The sequence below is a fragment of the Cylas formicarius genome, unplaced genomic scaffold, assembly GCF_029955315.1.
Source record: "Cylas formicarius isolate icCylForm1 unplaced genomic scaffold, icCylForm1.1 PGA_scaffold_4__25_contigs__length_36172078, whole genome shotgun sequence".
In the NCBI taxonomy this organism is placed as follows: domain Eukaryota; kingdom Metazoa; phylum Arthropoda; class Insecta; order Coleoptera; family Brentidae; genus Cylas; species Cylas formicarius.
Window position 1 is genome coordinate 8083377 of NW_026844334.1, and position 6095 is coordinate 8089471.

Below are 6095 nucleotides of genomic sequence, written 5' to 3' on the forward strand. Positions count from 1 at the left end.
TCTGGACCAGAAATAGAAGAAGATACTCTTTATGGTGATATATGGAGTGTTTTCCAGCAACCCCAGTCATAGCACTGGGGATTACATAAAAATCTTTCAGAAATTTTAGCATCTGGACACAGGGTGTTAAAATCTCGTGATGCAGGAAGGGCGAAACAGAATTGATAGGTTATTTTGAATAAACTGGTTCACTTTTTTATGGCACCGATATTCCTGAAACTTGGTGCAGACTACAATTCTGTGGACTGGAGACTTTTTATTGACTCAACCTAGAGCTGTTCTTTTGCACAACGGAAATGTTCTGATCATTCTGTGCACGTAAAGGAGACTTAAAAATTGAATTGTCAATTTTTTAGTGTCAATTGACAGCAATAATTTTTATAATGCCATAAAATTTATATTTATTTATATTGCGCGTTGCATAGCCATCGCGTTGTTCTGGGAACTAAATGGAGTGGAAATAATTATTGGGATTCCCCGAATCGCTAAGTATCATATTCGTATATTCTTTGAAAGTGGTTATAGGTAAACTGGAAATCACAAACGCATAATAATTTATTATAAAATACAATATAATTAACAATTGCTAGATGATATTTAAAACATTTTTAGAGTGGTCAATTGAGCGGTCAATTTTTCAAAGAAACTTCCACATAATTTTCACAAAGCTTCTGGATTACTCCTGCGTCGGTTTTTGCTAAATCAAACTTGCTGACGTTTCGCCAATCATCATGTTGGCTTCTTCAAAGCTTAACTGAAACTCTCTCGCATTTTACTCGGTAAAGTCTGTTCATAGATATACGAAAGTGACTAACTGATACGAATTAAGGAAAGACCCGAGCAAGCTGTAAGAATGAAATATGGCCGAACAGGTCCGTACTTTGCTTAGAATTTAATTATTTGGGGTTTTGTTAGGAAAGATACTAAACAATATTTATTTATTTATGTATGTATTTATATTTAAATCTAAAATAAAATTACAAATTATTTTTATTACCTACTTCAATTACTTAAAATTATTCACATAATATATCAGTATCACTATCGCTATCATCGCCTGTTCTAAATTATTAATTGTTCTATATTATTTGCAATATGGATATATTATTGTTCTGCCTTTTCTATATGTTTAGTAGAATTTGCCCAACTTTGTGGAGGGATGTTGGAGTTAACACCTTGAAAAACATTGTTACGACGAATGGCAGATTTCAGTTGGTGCCAAACATGTTCAATAGGATTAAATATACAGTGGTAAGGTGGAAGCCTTAAAACTGTATGACCTAGAGTTTTCGCATAATTATCACAGACGTATTCCTTTTGTAAGTTCAAGCTTTGTAGAACCTCAATTAATTGCTTTTTGGTATAATCTTCGTGAAAATAAATATCGTTATTATACATGTGGTTTTGGATTGTTGCTTTTGTGTCACATGAGGAAGGGGTTTTAGTCAACTGTCTACTGTGATAACTTGCATTGTCCATTACAGTTACGCTATTAGGAGGAATGTTTAGAACTAGTTTGTTTTTAAACCAACTTTCAAATAAATCAGCGGTGGTGTCTTTATGGTAATCCAGAGAAGAATCTTTAATATTTTTCGCAGACAGAGAAAGTCCATTTGAAATCCAACCATCTTTAGAGCCAGCATACAAAATAGTTATTCTTTCACCTCTTTTTGATGGCGCGTTTGTTTTACACTTCAACCCAACCCTTTTCCGGGGTATCATAAGTGTCGAACCAGGTTTCATCCAAGTAAATAATTGGCCTTTGCTGTTCTCTGTAAATCCTATTTTTTTCTGGATATTTTTTTAAATCTAAAACCTATGTGTTGAATACACTTCCATAAGGTAGTTCTGCCACATTTAGCACCGGTTTCATCTTGTTCAAGCCTCCTAATTAAGATATCTAATGTAGGCACGCTTTGTTCCTCGTATAACTGGTAAATTTTACGCCGTATTATATCATGATCACTTTCATCTACACTCGAGAAAATGTCAGCATCGCTTCTTTTTTTCCTCGCTGAAATGGGATTATTCACCATTTTCCAAACAGTTGATGTTCGAATTTTCGTCAATGTGGCCGTTTCTTCTAAACATGCTTGCTTGCTGGCATCACGTTCATTGAGAATCAAATAAACATTATTTGTAACTTCCTTAGTCTCGATAGAATAGTGTTTTCTACATTTCTACATACTAGTCTCGCACATATTTTGCATAATTCGCACACAATTCAACACACGCTGTATAACACACGAAATAAGAATGATTACTAATAAACTTAAACTAAGTAGTAAACCAAACTAAAGAATATTAAACACAGGTAGGTATAAAATTATTTTCTATTACGGACCACAATTTTACCTGAATTTAAATTCCGAAACTTTAGGTAATAATCGTGTTGCATTGTATGTTAATGACCACTCTTTGATAATCCCATTCAAAAGCAATTGGTCACATTCTTATATCTATGAACAGACCATAAATGATAGATAAAACTAATGGTTGCGAGCTTAAGTGGGTATATTTTTTTCAGTTAAAGTTAAGGAAATAATATCCTTCGTTGCAGAACGGAAAATGAATTAAAATAATATGAGTTTTTAATATTCAACTGCAACGGAACGGGTAAAAGATCTTTCCGACACGGATCTCCAGGACGGGTTTGCTTCATACTTGCGCAAATGAAAAATCGCAGACGTCTCGTAGAAAACTAAACCTCTCCCCGGAACACGTTTCAATTTATTTAAATTAGACGCGACCGACGCTCCTCGTCGCGGCGGCGGCGGCGGGGCCGTCTTATTAATTTCGAACCGCGCGCGGCGAAAGTCTGAGGCTCTTTTTTTATTTGCAAACAATTAAGAGGCCGTAAATAACGGGAAGCTACGCCGCGAAAAACGTCCGCCATTAATAAAGTAATAAACATCAGAACGACGACGCCGTGATAATACATCGGGGGATGAAGACGCCTTAATATCCGAAAACACGGACGGCTAAATCTTTATAAATTCCCCGTAATTATAACATATAGGATCGTAATTAAATTGCGATCCGGCATTTCGAAGACCGTTAAGGCTCCGCCTTTCGGAGTTGCTCGAACGGAAAACCGCAGTGTGTGATTTCGTGTAGTTTGCCGAAAAGTTACTACATCGGTAAGCGTTTGAACACGCTCGATGTGTTTCCTCTGACGTAATAATTTATACGAAAGGGTTCTCGACTCCGCGGGGGGCGCTGAATGTCGCCGATTCGGTTTCTGCTCAACTTCGAAGTAATTTTTTCAGGACAAACGGACGCCAGGCAGCTCCCTCTCCTCTAAAAAAAAACAACTGAGTAGTTTTAGAAGGCCGTTAAACAGCAACACTATATCTTTGTTACTGCAGCTACGAGGTCAAATTAGTGAATAGTGAACATTTTTTTAAATTCCTTTAATACATTTGTGTATTTATAGAAATAACGCATACCAAATATCAAAACTAACCAAAATATTTAAGTTGCAGTAAATAATTCAAGTTGTGACACCCGGCTATTGCTTTTAAACGCCACTAAACGCGCGGGAATGATCGTGACGTCATACCGCTGCTTTTCGATCTATGCGGCGACATGTTATAGAGACTGATATTACTTACGTTTATTTTGTGTTTGTATTTAATCTATGCGAGTTTCTGTTTGTGCTTAGTGTGCTTTACATGACAATAATGGATAAAATAAAAGTCGTCGTCTTTTGTTAACATTATGTTCAGGTGTCACTTTAGCCTTAACCGTACACATATTTTTAACTCTTCGAACTTGCACCCTATTGCGGTCAATATTGGTCAATTGGTCAATTCCAATATACTTTAAAATCAGAATTTAGGTTTCTATTAGTTTAAAAAATATCTTTTTTGTTTTTTTTTGTTGAATAATTTATATTTTATTTGATATATCATTTGAATTTTAAAAACTTTAAGCTGATTACAATATTAAATTGGTTTAAAATGAGGGGCTACATTTTCTATGAACATACCTTTCAGCTTCAATACCGCGAACCTCAGCAAAATTTGAAACAAATTTTTGAAACATTCCATTGTTTTATGTTTGAGTTTTACAAAAAAATAATTATTCAAAATTAATTTTGTTATAACTTCGCTTATGAAATATATTTTTTTAAAATAATCATGAAGTGCCTGGAAAATTTAAATTACATCGTAAAAATTGATGCCACAGTTCATGCTTGAGTATTATACTTGAGTATTAACTAAAAATAAGTTTTCAAAAATGTTTTTATAACTTCGCTCACCGAACATACTTCTTTAAAATTCATATAGTGCCTGGACAATTAAATTAAGCAAGGAAAATTTGTGTCAGAATTCAATTTTGGATGCACGTTAATTTAAAAGGATATCCCGAAACAGCATCGACCTTCCCTTTCTGTACTCATCTGAGTTCACATTAGCCGTATTACCAGTTTTTGAGCTCGTCTCCAATCTACCTAAAATTAAATTTGAATATTGCTTTAAAATTAATGTTATGACATTTTATAAAGAAGACAGCAATATGAATTTTTGCCAGAATTCCATTTTTGATGCTATATAGTACCTTAAAAATAAATTTAAGTTGTGTTTTGTGTTTCACAATACAGTGTGTGATGCTTGAATATTACACAAAAAATAATTTATCAAAATTAATGTGGTTATAACTAACTTATAACGTTTAGATTTGTTTTAAAAACTCTCATAAACTTAAGGAACAACATTCATAAGGTTCCTGGAAAATTACATTTATATGTGCGAAATTTGAGAGATATTTCGATGTTAGATTGGGTATTATAAAAAAATTCAAGTTTTCAAAATTAATGTTGTTAATATGAAAAATATATTAGTTTGAAAGTTCAATTAAATGATAACGGTATTTGTTGTAATATTAGATATCGAGTAACGGAAAAAATCGCAATCTTGACATATTTTGATAACCTAAATATTACCTACTTACCTGTTATTATCTATTTCACTTCTACATGATCTTTGTCAATACTTTGAAGGTTCAAGTTGGTTTTGATTCGTTTAAGAAAATTTATTTATCTTATTCAAAGGTTTGTGGGTAGGCTATTATGAAAACTAATATATTATTACATAGAGCATATTATTTTCAATGAATCAACTAATTTGATCTTTAATTATACAGTGCCGCCGTAAATAGTGGGTCCCCCTTTTTATTTATTGTACTGATGTATTAAGCATGATGAAATAAATAAAATGGCAAATTTTTGACATAAAAACAAAATATAAAAATGTCTAAATGACAGCAGAGCGCCATTTTAAGTATTTTTTATGCATGCCAATTTTTAAAAAAATCGATTAGTTAGTTTTTGCAAGACAAGAAATTTAATAAATGCGGGTTTAATTTCAATTTAATTTAATTATAATTATTATTATCATTTTAAAGGTTGAGTGTGAATACAGCATCAAAGTGCCAGGTCATGTTAGATTGCCCTCACTTGTCAATGTCAAAATATTAAATCATTTTGTCAGTGCGTCAAGTCCAATTAAACTGTTTTTTTTTTTAAATATTTGTTCTATTGAATGGTCACCTCTGTCGCCAAACCTAAAACCCCTGAATTTTTTTCATTGGGGATGGCTAAAAAGTAAAATTCAGTTGAAGATCTCAAAGACAGCGTTCGAAATGTTCGCAGTGTAATTCCTCAGAAATTCATAACGTTAGGAGCGAGTTTATTCACAGACCTATTATCAAAATCAAAGCATTTAATAAAATAGTTGATAAAATGATGAAACTATTTTTTTTTAATTTAAGCTACGGTTAAGTAATAGAAAAGTAATACAACATTTGCAAGCATGCGAATAGAACGTGGAACCACGTTTAAAAAGAGTTATCTCATGACCCCTCTTATCATTTCACATTTCACATTCATTTACGCGGGCACTGTATTGAGGGTTGTATAACATTTTCATGCAAATACTCTGTTTAAAATATTTAATAACTGTATTATATTAACAATTGGATTTTTTTTTTTTGCTTTCACTTACACCAGAACAGTTGTTATTTGGGGGTTGGAATACCTGTTCGAAGAACTAATTTTCCGCGTCCCCGCCAGCTTTACGTGCCAAGAGGAG

General features: G+C 32.9%; 1 long non-coding RNA gene across 1 annotated transcript; it reads right to left on the reverse strand.

Moving 5' to 3' along the window:
• Positions 1 to 621: 621 nt before the first annotated feature.
• LOC132700670 (uncharacterized) lies at positions 622 to 5068 on the reverse strand. Its single transcript, XR_009618674.1, has 3 exons — positions 4957 to 5068; positions 4265 to 4456; positions 622 to 3300 (listed from the first exon to the last, which is right to left on the reverse strand). It is a non-coding gene; the product is annotated as an uncharacterized LOC132700670 (long non-coding RNA).
• Positions 5069 to 6095: the final 1027 nt, after the last annotated feature.